Source organism: Fukomys damarensis, unplaced genomic scaffold (assembly GCF_012274545.1).
Source record: "Fukomys damarensis isolate Sample0158 unplaced genomic scaffold, DMR_v1.0_HiC HiC_scaffold_9, whole genome shotgun sequence".
Taxonomy (NCBI): domain Eukaryota; kingdom Metazoa; phylum Chordata; class Mammalia; order Rodentia; family Bathyergidae; genus Fukomys; species Fukomys damarensis.
In genome coordinates this window covers 14,836,858-14,850,925 of record NW_022900921.1, presented here as the reverse complement: position 1 = coordinate 14,850,925, position 14,068 = coordinate 14,836,858, and positions in this window count along the sequence as shown.

The window sequence follows — 14,068 nt, the reverse complement described above, 5'->3', positions numbered from 1 at the left end:
ACCCTACCTCAAAAAATCGAAACAAAACCAAAGGAAATTTCCCCCTTTGGTCCTATTTATGGTGCACTAATGGTTTCCAGGAGTGTTGAGTTCCGTCATTTTGCCACACAGCTACAAACTGAAATGAATGAATGAGAAGGTTCCCAGACATATGCAACCCCCTCTACTGATCGAATGCAGTTTCTTCTCTTCAGTAAGTCCTAGTGTCTGAAGATTAGGAATGCTGAGTCTTCGTCCCTTTTTTCTTTCTCAGCAACTGACGCCCCCCTTACCCTACTACTTTGAAGAAACAAACTTCAAGAATTTCATTTTTGTCATTTTCTTTACCTACCTTACCATACAAATCACAGAAAAAAGAGTATCTTAATTCTATTGAAATTCTGATTGTTGTTCTGTTTATTCTTTGATACGTTCAAAAAAGTTAAAAAATCTCTTCCCAAAAGTCTACCGTGCAACCTTACGCTTTTGCTGCAAAATCTTGTCTTACAGTCAAAAGATTGAGTCCCTTTTTTCATTATTATGAATAATACTGAAGCAGTTTAATTTTCTATCCTTAACTCCACCCAACTCTGGAGCCAGGTATACTACACTCAACCAGGAAGGCGAGCAATCATGTGCATGCAAATATGAAAGAGAAGCACAATAATGCATTGTAAAATATCACTCTCCTTATGAAAAGGACTCTTCTGCTTCCATAGTAGTGGTCTGAGAATAGGACAGCTTATAAAAGATTCCTCTTTCCAAGGTGTGACTAGGCTTACTATTCAGAATGGGACACAGATGAGAACATCAGAGGCATATAAAGCTCACTGTGTATTTTTTAGTAGTATTTAATGGAGTAGAAAATTGATGTCTACAAAATTATCTTATTTTTTGCTAGATTTTTGTGTTTATGGCTTGAATTCTCACCAGAAAATATCATCAGACTAAGAGAGACGTGTGTTTCCCTATATATATTAATATGAATTGATGGATGTATTTGGGGATTGGCAAATAATTAAGGGATTTTCTTTTTTTTGAGGCAGGGTTGGTGTGGAGGAAAGATAATATATAGAAGGAGCCAGGAAATCCATGAGGAGGAATAGAGCAGAACATTTGTCTTTCTGACAGTGAAAGTACTTCGCTTACTTCACAATAGTGAATTGAGGCAATTCTGCAACAAACCCTGCGGTTCTCGGCAGTAGCCTTTCTTTTGGTGTCTGTTGGTGTCCTCCAAAGAAAGTGGATTAATGGGCCAGCAGTTAAAAAGTGGAGAATGTATACATGTTCCTTGTATGGACAGGAGACCAGTTATGATCTGATTTTCTCCCAAAACTTATCAAACTGCTGCATTTTACCACAATCCCCTTTTGTCTTAGAATTAGCTGCCGTCAAGTCTGGGCATTGAGGGCTGTGCCCTCACCTCTGCTTCTCTTCATTCCTTTTCCCCCTTGGCGTTAATGTGCAGAGAAAGCTTCCCATCATGGCAGGAACTTGGATGTCAGAAATTCCTTTCTTAGAGGTGATGGTTGCATCAGAAATAGAGTAGTTTAACTGAATATGTGATAAGTGTCTATCAAAGGCAGATTTGATGTTTAAGAAATGATAGTAATGACTAAGAGTCATTGAATGCTTTTATTTATAGGTACTATTCACTGTACTAGGAATTTCAGAATCATTATTTTATTTAGTACAACCATTGCCTGCGATAGGGATCTCTGCTGTTATGAGAGTAGAAATGAGTTCGCGGAGCTAGGAAGTTCACGGTATCTTAACTATAAACCCAAATGCTACTGTCCCCAGAGCCGGGGTTATAATCATTAAAATATATGATCCGGAAATAATTACATACCAATCTACCTTTCTCTAATTCTCCTTACTTATTTCTCTCAGTTTCAATCTAGTGTTAAATTATATACAGGAATTAGTAAATCCATTCTGTTAAACCTGTTAAGATTAGATATTTTGGAGCAGGAGGTGCGAAAAATCAAAACCATGAGAACAGACATTTTTATGAAGAGTAGGGAAAGTCAGTCATTTAACTTTTACACCCATTGCTTTTTGAAGAAGTTCCAACTCATATTCATATGGTAATATGTACGCTTTACAAGATACTTAATCATCAACGATGGTATTAGATTCCTTGGAGGAACTTAATTATGATAAAGTAATATGGGTTGTGAAGATTTTAATCATAGTTATTGAAAGAAAATTATAATTCTCTTTAATATCCATATAATCTAACATACTCCATTTCAAAACCATTCTAGACAATTAAAATTTTACTGTATGTAAATTGAATGATATGTTTAAAATTACCCATTTCGTACTAAGCACATTCGAAAGTTACTACTCTTAGTTATCACTTCTCCCTGGAATCCCAGATTGTTTATGTGTGTGTGTGTGTGTTTGTGTGTGTATATGTGTGTGTGTGTGTGTATAAACATACTCCATTTCAAAACCATTCTAGACAATTAAAATTTTACTGTATGTAAATTGAATGATATGTTTAAAATTACCCATTTCGTACTAAGCACATTCGAAAGTTACTACTCTTAGTTATCACTTCTCCCTGGAATCCCAGATTGTTTATGTGTGTGTGTGTGTGTTTGTGTGTGTATATGTGTGTGTGTGTGTGTATATATACATCACAAAGCATTTGTATCTACAAAGAATAACTTTGAGTAACAGAAGTTTCATTGTGAATTTCTATGGTTTTAAGCCAAAAACTCAAAGTTAAAAGACATTAAGAGAATGCACCAGGAAGGACTGATAAATAATGTATGAAAAAACTGAGTAATGTAAGATAAAAAAGGATTGGGAACAAGGTCAGATTCAACCCCTGAAACCATAATGTTAGGTGAAATAAACCAGGTGTATTTAAATATCTCATGATTACTTTTATATGTGAAACTAAAACTATAAATAAATTTAATAAACAAAATCAAATATAGATTATAGGCAAGGGGGAAGTAGACCTTTTTCAGATGGGAATGGGATCTAGGGAGAGAGGTCAAGGGGAGAGGAAGGGAAACAAAAGTAAAAAGGATTAAAATGTAAAACATATATCCACCAACTGCTCACAATGAATTTATTCATTGCATATTACAAGTGTGTACTAATAAAAATTGTACACTACAGAGGAGAAAAAAATCTCTTAATGTCTCCAGCTGGGTCTAAAAATTAAAATATGACAGATGAACAGAAGAAAAGCACAGAAGTTTTTTTTGAATTTTACATGTACCTGGTAGTCCTCATGAGAAACTGACGACCTAAAGAAGTGGCCGAATCAGAAAGCTCAGTATTTTTTGGACAAAAACAATTAGTAATTTGTAAAGAAATGACACAAGGGTTTAGGCTCAGGTCAGTGTATTGTGTGAGAGTCCCTAAGAGGCGTGATGTAGAAAGGAAATAGAAGATACGGGTTAATTTAGTAAGTGACTGTGTACATAGTCACTTCAGCAACCATTGCAGTCCCTGATGATAATACTGTTCTTTCCGGAAGACAGGGATGAGTCATTTCTGATGGGAAGTTTTATGGCCTGTTTTCAGGCAGAAAGAGGGAGGTCAAATGCCATCCGTGTAATTCCTGTCTTTCTAGTGCTTCTATTTCCAAATAATCAATATATGAAATAACGTGTTTTGACACAGCATGTCCCACACTCTTTTTGCCATCATTGTCTTATTCAGTCCATCGATTTTAAATGCCCAGTGCAGTGCCTTGTGCATAGTAGACAATACTATTTCTTGGCTGAGGGAATGATTTATGCCATTCCTGAAATTTTAAAAGAGAGTTAAGCAGTGACAGTAAAATTGAAGTAGAAGGAGAGATGAGACAGAGTACAGGTATGACAAGTGAACACATATCCCAGAGGAAAGGATCAAAATGGGTTTCTAAATACTTGTCAAAGTACGCTGAAGAAAGGGTGTGAGGATAGAAGTCCTGATCTTTTTGATGGATCGTATTCTATCGTCCACCTTTATTCGGTAGGAAGCTTCCAAAGGCATCTTTCTTAATAAGGTGTGATTTTTTCCCCCTCTCTTAATGGTTTCCATGTGATTAGAGAGATTCTCTGGTGAGAGACAAGAATTTCACAGGACACCTCAGGGAGCAGCCAGGATTCAGGGAAAGGGTTTTGGAATGTAACGCGCCGTATGCCTGCCTTCATACCGCGCTAGTCCCTGGGCTTTGCTGGAACATGAGACCTTTGAGACATTAGGGGCTAAGTTGGTCTTTCTGCTTTATCTAGTACCTGCTTTGGCAGCTGAAAAGTGTTAAACCTATGTTGTCCAAGCTAGTTCTTTTTCTGCTGTTTGCAGTCTTTCTTGTTTGTTTGTTTTACAGTGTGTAGTCAAGATACAGGTTTAACATGAATGTTTGAACACACTTCTTCCATAAAACTACAAGGCACGGAGACAAGATTCTAGGACAGTTCCTTCAGACTATTTGAAAACTTTCTGCAAGTACCTTGCATTTAGACGATCCGACTTCAAAGAGAAAAAAGAATACACTGCCTTCACTCCTTTGGAAGCAACACTTCTTTTCCCTAGGAAGTTACTAAATCAGTGCCTCAAGCACGTTAACGTTTTGAAATGAAAGATGGCAGCTTGTGTTTCTCTTTTTTATAGTCCTTTAAAGTACCGTTGCATTCTACTTGTTCTTGTTTGCGAGTACTTATGATGATCCTTAATGCTTTATGAAGTGCGCAATTATTTGCTCAAAGAAATGCCAAATCTCCTCTAAACAACTTGAAATTAGAGGTGTTTGATTGCCTAGAATGAAGATTTGCCCATCCTTGACTAATTAAATGGGCAATGAACTAGACAGACACCTCTGGGCTAAACTACACTTCCCTAAAATGCGTCAAATAAAAATCATTGCAGAGGATTTTAAATTGTCCAGGCTAAAAGGGATATAGAATGATGCCTGCTGAAAGAATAACCTAAATAATGCAATATATTTGTTATATTGTAGTTAAGGGATAATAGGTTTTGGCATCAGGTAATCTATTTTTATTTGATATATTAATTAAAATTCAGAGCCTAAAGTCTTTGCTTTGCATGTATTCAGTCCATTGATTTTAAGTGCCCAGTGCAACACCTTGTTCATAGTAGACAATCAATAATATTTCTTGGCTTAGTGAATGATTTATCCCAGTCCTGAAATTTTAAAAGACAGTTCAGCAATGATGGTGAGTAACGTAGAAGTAGAAAGAGAGCAATGATGAGACAGAGTATGAGTATGACAAATGAGCCAATAAGTGGGGATAGATCTAATTCTTTGCATTTATCATCTGTGTGTAATATCATGTATCAGAGGCAGTCCTTTCACAGAGAAGATATCAATGTAAGAAATAAATGAAAGAGAAAGAAATGAAATCCAAAACATTGTTATTTTCTGGGTGAAATGTAAAAATAGGCATAAAATGGCTAATTATTTAAATTATTATAGACTGCAATTGTAGTAATCTTTGCGACATAATTTCATTATGTAAATGATTTTTACTCATTAGAGCTGACAAGGTTAACGGTTTCCTAAAAATCTTTCTGCTGTCTTTTGGGTTTATCCATAGGTGGTCTCATATTCCTAAACTGATCAGAACCCATAAATAGGATTTTAAATAGAATATTAACAGACTAAAAGATTTTTTTAAAAAATCAGGGTCATGAGAAAAAGCGATTGAATAACAAATATCTAATAAAGAAGAAAAGACCCAGACTCTCATGGGATTAACTATCTTTAAATGATTAGTTTTTAATAAATAAAAATTGATTATATTTATTCAGTGAGATTCTTGAGAGTTATTTGACAGCTATGAATTTTAATTATAAATAGGCTGTGATGGTTTAGCTTACTTGTTAACTTGACTGGGTGCAGAGACCCCTGCAGAGGTTATGGAATCATGGGAGTACTAGACCCATCAGTGAATTAATCCATTGAGTTTCATGGTTGAATGTGCTTTTAAAAGGTGGGGCCCCATTGGAGGTGGGTCACTGGGGGGTATGGATACATCTTTCTTTAACACTCTTCTCCTGTGCTCTTCTTCCCTGCTGCCATGTTCTAAGCATTTTTCTTCAACTATACACATTCTCATGATGTTTCTGCCTTGTAGCTAGTCAACCATGGACTGAATTCTCTGAAACATGAGCCAAATTAAGCCTCTCCTTCTTGAACCACTCAACAGTTTGCCCCGAGTGTCACCCAGGCATCACTTTTGTTTATGTACGGACTCAGGCGAGTGTCATTTCTAGCAGTCGATTCTTGTGTTTCATAAAGTTGATAAAATCGCCATTTTTATATTTCCTGTTATAGCATCTTATAAAAAATTAATGTCAAAATATATAATTTTTCGTCATCCTATATTTAAATAATTGCATTGATAAATGGTTAAGTTGTGGGTACCCGGGATTTTTTTTTTCTCCAACAAAGGAAAGCTGATTGATAACTGATGAACTTAAAAGAATGAACACTATCCAGCACTGTAATAAGCCAACTCAGATTTTAATGGGCTGCTTTGTATTAGAGAGATTCAAATGAGTCTGGGCCATCAGATCTTGGGGATGTTGAATCTGATATATTTTCAGGTTCTTTCCAACTTGAAGGCTCAATGTTCTGTTATTTCTTAAGTGTAAGCAATGTTATAACTTCACAAGGTTTCAGAGATTCAGCCTGGTTCTGCATGTATCAGAAGCCTCCTAATGAGCCCAGAATTTCTTCAACTAACTTGATGAAAGAACAGAATTATGAAATCTCACATTAAATTGCTTCTACCTCCTCCTCTCTTCGTGGCTAAAATCAGTTTGGAAAAAGACACTTATTACTGTCGGGAATCCCACCAAGAAGGGCTCATCCCAGGAGAATCCATTCTGAATGGGGAAAAGCTTACTTTAATATGAAAAATTAATCTTTCTATATTAGTCTAGCCATATGACAACAATATAACAATTCTGTTCCTGTAATTATTATTCATTCTCCCAGAGAAAAATCACAGAGCACACTTTTTGTATTGCATTTTACTTGTTTCTCATGTTTCCAATTTTTGTATTTGGACGCATTCTGGGGCACATATAAATGTTCTTGAGGTTCAATAACAATGGAATATTACCAGATAATAACTATTGAGTAGAATGAGAGATTTTTGTGGCAATTGATAGTATTTGGCATTATAAATGAGAGATTGAACTATGGACTCATAGTTTGGGGATCTTTGGTGCCAGACAATTCTATTTCCTAAGCTGTAGTGTTGGTGGTGTTTTCTTTTGTTTTTCTGTACTATAATGGCTCTAAAATCCCTTTCTTAGTGGATAAGCTTGAGTAGAAATGAGCCAACTTATTTGAAAACTTTTTGCAAATGATGAATTATTGCTAAAATATGAAGAATGTGGAAAATGTTGATAATGCAATACAGTAAATAAGTTTATATATTATTTTTAGGGTACATGTAAATATAAACCAAAATCATATATGTTGAATTGCACTCAGATGTTTAACATGCTTCTCTAGGGTGATGACAAATGCCTTAACTCCCCCAAATCTCAGTTATATTTCCAGTATGAAGGAAAGATTTGCTATTACCTTATAGAACTTTTGTAAAGTTAAGTAAGTCGATAACATGAAAGCATTTATCATAATTCCTAGTATACACGAGGCATTTGCAAATGGGTTGTTAAATTTGAATCTAAAAATTTAGCAGGTTGATGTCATTTGTAATTGAAGTTTTTTTTTTTTTTTTAATTTCAGGTTTTTGCTCCATTAGATGCAAAACAAATTAACCTTACCTAAACTAGTCTTTCCTGCCGTCACTATTATCTTAAGGTTTACACTGTTGGTTTTTCATTTAGTTGCATCAATGATAGAATAACTTCCCAGAGGCACAAGTAATCTATCAGGTAGTGTACTGTGTAAGCAGTTGTCAGAAAATAGGGGAGACATCTGTGCTATCTGGTCTTTTGAATGTGTAATAGTGCGATTTGTAACACAGATCATTCTGCTACATCTCTTCCCCAACTTCTATTTCTTGGTATACAATGACTTCAGAGAAGGGCCTTGGCAAGCATCTGGCTTCAGAAAGAAATAAGAGGACAACACACAAATGAAAATATTGGCAGGAAGTAAAACTACTTTCCACTCCCTGGGAAGAGACAGTGGCTGACCATTTGTTCCCTAAACTTTTACATTTCCAAGAATATCAAATTTTGTTACAAGCAAAAGTCAGTACTAATAAGAACTGCATTATTATTTTATGGAGATGTGTTGGTTCTCTGAATTTCTTCTCTCTCTTTTATGGGATTGGTAACCAAAACAAGTAGACAACGTGGTTCTCCATTATACTTCCATTGCTCATGTGTGGACCAGAAACAGAACAGAAATTGCCCTGAATTAGTGAGTGTCCATATGAATTAATTAATGATAACACAGTGTTTTGTTTCAAAGCAGATACTGTAGGAAGTAGACCATCTTGACCAAATGGACTCGAGTAGCACTTGTTACAGTAAATTCAGTGCTACTGAGTGGAGCTTTGTCAAATTCAACTGCAAAAGAATAACATGTGACGTATAGAAAATATAGATAAATCCTCCCCAAAAATTCTGAAGAATCGGGGGACAACGTTGTGTCCAAATAAATGGTTTTCTTAAGAAAAATGGGGTTTAGAAGATGGGGGCCCTGTGAAATGGAAGTAATCAGATGTGAAATTTGCAAAATTTAAAATCAGAATACATTGATGCATAGCACAACTGCTAAATTAAAATCAAAATAGAGAGAATGAAGTAGAAGACAAAATTGAGATATTCATTAAGATCCCAGAAGATAAGAAAATTAGATATGTGAGTTCTAGTTTCTGTGTGTGAATGTTGCCTGTTTTTGTGGTGAAAGATGAAGTATTCAAAGGAACACACAGAATAGAAAAATGAAAGTGATAGCACACGCTTGCAATTTTTTGGAAAGATTTAAACATGCAGATAAACTCCCAACATAAAAAAAAAAACAAGGCTAGTTTTTGTTATTTTAATTTTGTTTCAAATTCAACAAGAAACAAGACATTGTTTAATTCAAGAATTAAAATGTTCCCTCTACAATGAAAGCTTTTAAAGACTATAGCACAAAAGACCAGAAAGTAATGCAGTCATGTCAAAGGTACTGAGAAAAAAGAACTATGACCCAAGAAGTCTATATTGAACTAGATCATGTTCTCTATCTAAACGTACACATTTTTCAGGAATCTGAGGGATTAAAAAAATCAAATATATTATTTCCATAATAAATCCTTTATGTTACAAACATACATAAACACAAGGAGAGACGTAGAGCTGTCAGCATAATTTAAAATTCAAGATTAGATAAGTGACAAAACAAAGTGATTGACAAAGATCATCTCTGAGTATAACTGTTGTCAGTTCAGGAGGGAAAAGGAGAAGGAAGCTTCGTTTCACCTGCCAGATTAAGTAACCTTAACCATTATCAGAAGCTTGTATTTTGTGCCAGTACTGTTTGCCATTAATAAAGTACCATTTTATTTTGCGTTTTAGATTTGCATCTTTAATTACATGCCTTCCTAAAGTGATGGTCTCACAGGACAAAGGGCTTGGGTCATAGCTCCCTACCCACTTGATATGAGACTTTTAGGATCCTAAGCAAATTGTCATTAGTGCGTCAAATCCTTCTCTATTTCACTTCCTGTATTAAGAATAAGTCATTTTTTTATAAAGCATAGTTTCAATTTATTTATTAAAATGTATCCTCAGCTTCCCTGAGCGTAGGATTCTGGCTGGAAGAAGCACTCTTTTGGAGGTTGGTAGGTACAGAGCTTGTTCAGTAAAAGTGACTAAACTTCATCCCACGACTCTTCCAAGTGTTGTGCATTCATAGCTCCTCTCCAGGCTTTAGAGTGTGAGTTTTCAATCTTCTTGGTTGTATAAAGATACTACTCGATTGTTTTCCAAGAGCTAAATAAATGGGAAGAGAGGTAGGCTAATTTTGGACTCCAGAGAAAGAAATTACTGGCTTTGAAGAGATTGCTTTCTGATGTGGAGCAGAGACACGGTGGGATCAGGGGAGAGAAACTGAAAAGGAGGTTGGCTTGGGGAAAATAATGACAGATATATTGAATTCTCTACTAGGTTATGCTTGACCAAAATCTTAAATAAGTCATGTATTTAATTTTTTTTCTCAAGGTAATATCTGTGATTTATTTTTGTTTGCTGTTTTTAATAAAAGCTTGAATGTCTCAATTTCACATTTAAGTCAAGAAAGTACTTTTTTATTTTTAACTAACAAATGAAGTGAACATATTTCTCATATACAACATATTTAGAAATGTGTATGCCTTGTGAATTTAGCTCAGTTGAGTTAATTAAAATTCATATTACTTTATACCTCAAAAACTCACCTTTTTGTGGTGAGAATATTTGAAATCTACTCTCTTAGCAATGTTTCAGTTTCAGATGTAGTGCTATGAACTAGCAGTCATCGTGTTTTATAATAGATATCCTGAACGTATTCCTTCTGGCCGGTATGCTTCTTATTCTTTGAACCAACAACCCGCAAGTCCCCAAACCTGCTTTTGATAACTACCTGTGTTAGTCAGCTTTCTGTTATTCTGCCCAAGTAACCAGACAAGATCAACTTAGAGGAGGTTTCCATGCAGGACCATGGGCTCCATTGCCTGAGGCTTGTGATATGGCAGAAGGATATACAGGGAGATTGTTCTCCTCATGGTGATCTGGAAGCAGAGTGGGTAGGAAAGAGCCTTAGAGCTGATGTATCCTTCAAAGGCTCCGCAGTGACCTCCTTTCTACAACCTGACCCCATCTACTGTAGCACATTCACCCTGGGTGTGGTCCGTGCTCTCACAGTCTAATCACCTCTCTGATTCTCTTCATCTGGGATTCAGTCTGACAATCAAGGTTTACTATAAGACAGCCATTCTGCTCTCTCCTGTAAGTGTGGTCTTTGGAAAGTCTACAAGAACGTGAGACAGTCTGGTTCAGTAGTTTCCCTTGCGCATGCGCGATATGTTCCCAAATCTTGGTGGATAACAAAAACCATAGATAGTACTGAACTTTCTATATACAATGTTTTCCCCCTATATATTCAGCTTTGGTAAAATGTAATTTATGGAAAAGGGACAGGAAGAGATTGATAGCAATAGTAAATTACTGATACAACAAATAAGAGAAATTAAATTTGATTTCTCTCTCAAAATGTTTTATACTTATTATATTTTCATATTTTCACTTAAAGTAAATACTTTTGGCTTTTATTTGACATCTCATATACAAATAGCCAGTATCACTACTCTAGCATTTTGAGGCTATTATTAAATGAAATAGGTATTGTGATTCTGTGACATTCTGATAATGAAGATAAGTCACACATACTGTTGGGTGGTATGTACTTGAAGACACTGGACAAAGAGGTAATTCACATTCTGGGTGAAATGAAGCATGGGAGATCATAAACTTTCTTCGTAGCACTCAGAATGATGCAGTTAAAATTATAAATTGTTTCTGAAATTTCCTTGTAATATTTTGACAGCTCAGGTAAATGCACCCACATAAAATGAGTCTGTAGATAAGAGGGACTTACATTACTGTACTTGTCTTTCTGTGTATGGTTTATGTAGCCTAACATACTTCCAGATTATTTTTGCACATGATAGAATTATTTTCCCTTTACAGTTAAATAGTCTTGGGGTGTGTGTGTGTGTGTGTGAACATTTTCTTTATCCAATCATCACTATTGGAAAATGAGGTTGATTCCTTATGTTCACCCCCGTGAATGGTGCTATAGTAAACACAGAAATGGAGATATGATTTCATTTCCTATAAAAACATACCAAGTAGTGTGATTAGAGTATCATATGGTTATTCTTTTTTTCAGTTTTTGAGATACCTCCATGTTCTTTAAGTAAGGTTAGGTTTTATTTAACACCATGGTAAACAAATTTTACTGAAGAGATTTCACTAAAAAAGAAATCCTTGAATGAAGAATAGTTACATTTGATTTTATGTACTTAAATTTTGTTATTGTTTAAGAAGGTCCTGATAAACATCTTCTAAGTCTTCTTGTGAGGTGGATAGTTATAATTTTTCAATTCTGTTCCTCATTATCTGCTAGATTTAAATATACATGAGAAGTGCTAATCACCTTGCCAAATGATGCAAATACTCCTCAGTCTTTGGGATCTAGAAGGGCTCAGTGTCTCTAATCCAGTGAGTTCTTATCATTGTATTGTTGTGGAGTCAGCCCCTTTATTTCCTCTACAGGTTCAAACTACGACCATCTCCTAAGTTGCCTATCAAAATTCTTCATCCTGTAGGAAGTTCTCTTCTGAGCATTTTTCCCAGTGGACTTTCACATTCTCTTACATTTTAATTTCAGGTTTTGTTAGCATAATTTAGTTGTCAACTGAATTTCTATGAGTTCATGAGTGTTATCATTTCACTCTGGAAAAATCTGCAGTGGTGTGATCTTGGGCTAACTGCTTGATCTAAGTGATCTTGTATTTCTTTTTCTAGTCTTTGTTACCCTAATATTTGTCTTGACACCATACATTTCTTTATATTTGCACATTGTGTCGATCCTTGTTATCTGCTAAAAACAAAGTGGTCTTTACGTCTTTCTTCCATTTTTCATTTATTTTCCTTTACCTTCAATGGACAGAAAGTTAATTTATGTATTTTATTGCTGGGTGAAAAGAGTTCCTGATAAAAGCTTAAAATATATCTGCAGATTAAAAGCTGAATGAATATAAGAAGAATGACATTTTCTCTAGAGCAATGGATCTTTCTAGAAAAACACTAATCATTTATTTTTCACAATGGTTAAGATGGAAGGAGGGGTGGGGGGGGAGGGAAAGAGGATGAATAAAAGGGAATTAAGATGTATTATATACATGTGTTGGCTCCACCCAAGGAATATGAATGTTATATACTGTAAACATGTAATACAAATAAAATTAAATCAAAATAGTTATCCTGAATTAGTATCATGACGGTTGTGCAAACAAGGTCATTTTATAAAACAATGGCTTCATTATCCACTGTGCAAAGCTCATCCCATGTAGTGAATGCAATGACAGAGCATAATTTAAACTTTGGTTGAAGGAAATCAATATTAACAAGAATATTCTTTGGAATTTTAAAGAATTAAAGTGCCTTTAGAGTTTTTAATACTTTTTTCACTTATTATATTGTCACACTTACATAAAAATCTATAACAAAGACAGGTGTTGTGCAGGAACTCACTTCTGCCCCCCACCCCCCGAGCACTTATTTTAAAGAGACAAATAATTTGTTTAACTGATTATATTGAAAAGAAGGGCTCGGAAGGGTTTGCTCGAATGATGACGGGTGGTCTCTGAACTTCCTTTTTGGGAGGGTGACTGCAGGTGGAGGAGGCTTTAGCTTTGCCCTGGAGGTATGCCATCAGGGACCAGAGCAGAGTTCCTTGAAGCAATAAGAAAGGTTAACTGGCTCTATGGGAAGGAGTCGGTAGGAGAATGGAGCTTTGATGGCTAGAAGCAAAAGAAAAAAAAATTATAGACTGAACAAACTAAGGTATGTGTTTAGTAAATGTACAGAAATGTATATGAATCTCTTATGTAATTTCCATATTTTTAAAAAAGCCTGGTTCTCCAGGCATGTTGGCACACGCTTATAATCTGAGCACTTGGGAGGCTGAGGCAAGAGGACCGCTGTGAGTTTGAGACCAGCCTGGGCTACATTGTGAGTTCCAGATCAGTCTCAACTACATAGTGAGACCCTGTCTCAAAAAAAACAAAAACAAAAATAACAACAACAACAAAAAAAGCCTGGTTCAAAATTATCAAGTTATCTGTCATGATTTGATGCTTATGTCTAAATTGTGACTGTTTAATGTCTTTTCTACAGTAGTTTCTTAGGGTTGTCATAAACTCTACTACTTCAGGGTCAGTCTAGGCTAAAGTTTAAAATGAGGTAACAATCCTGGTGGTAATTCGTCAAAGTTCAGAGGAAAAATACAACATGCGTAGAATTCTGCATAGACTACCATAACATTAGTACCCTTTGCATTCTTATTCACCTTCTGTAGTGTTTCCCTTTTAAA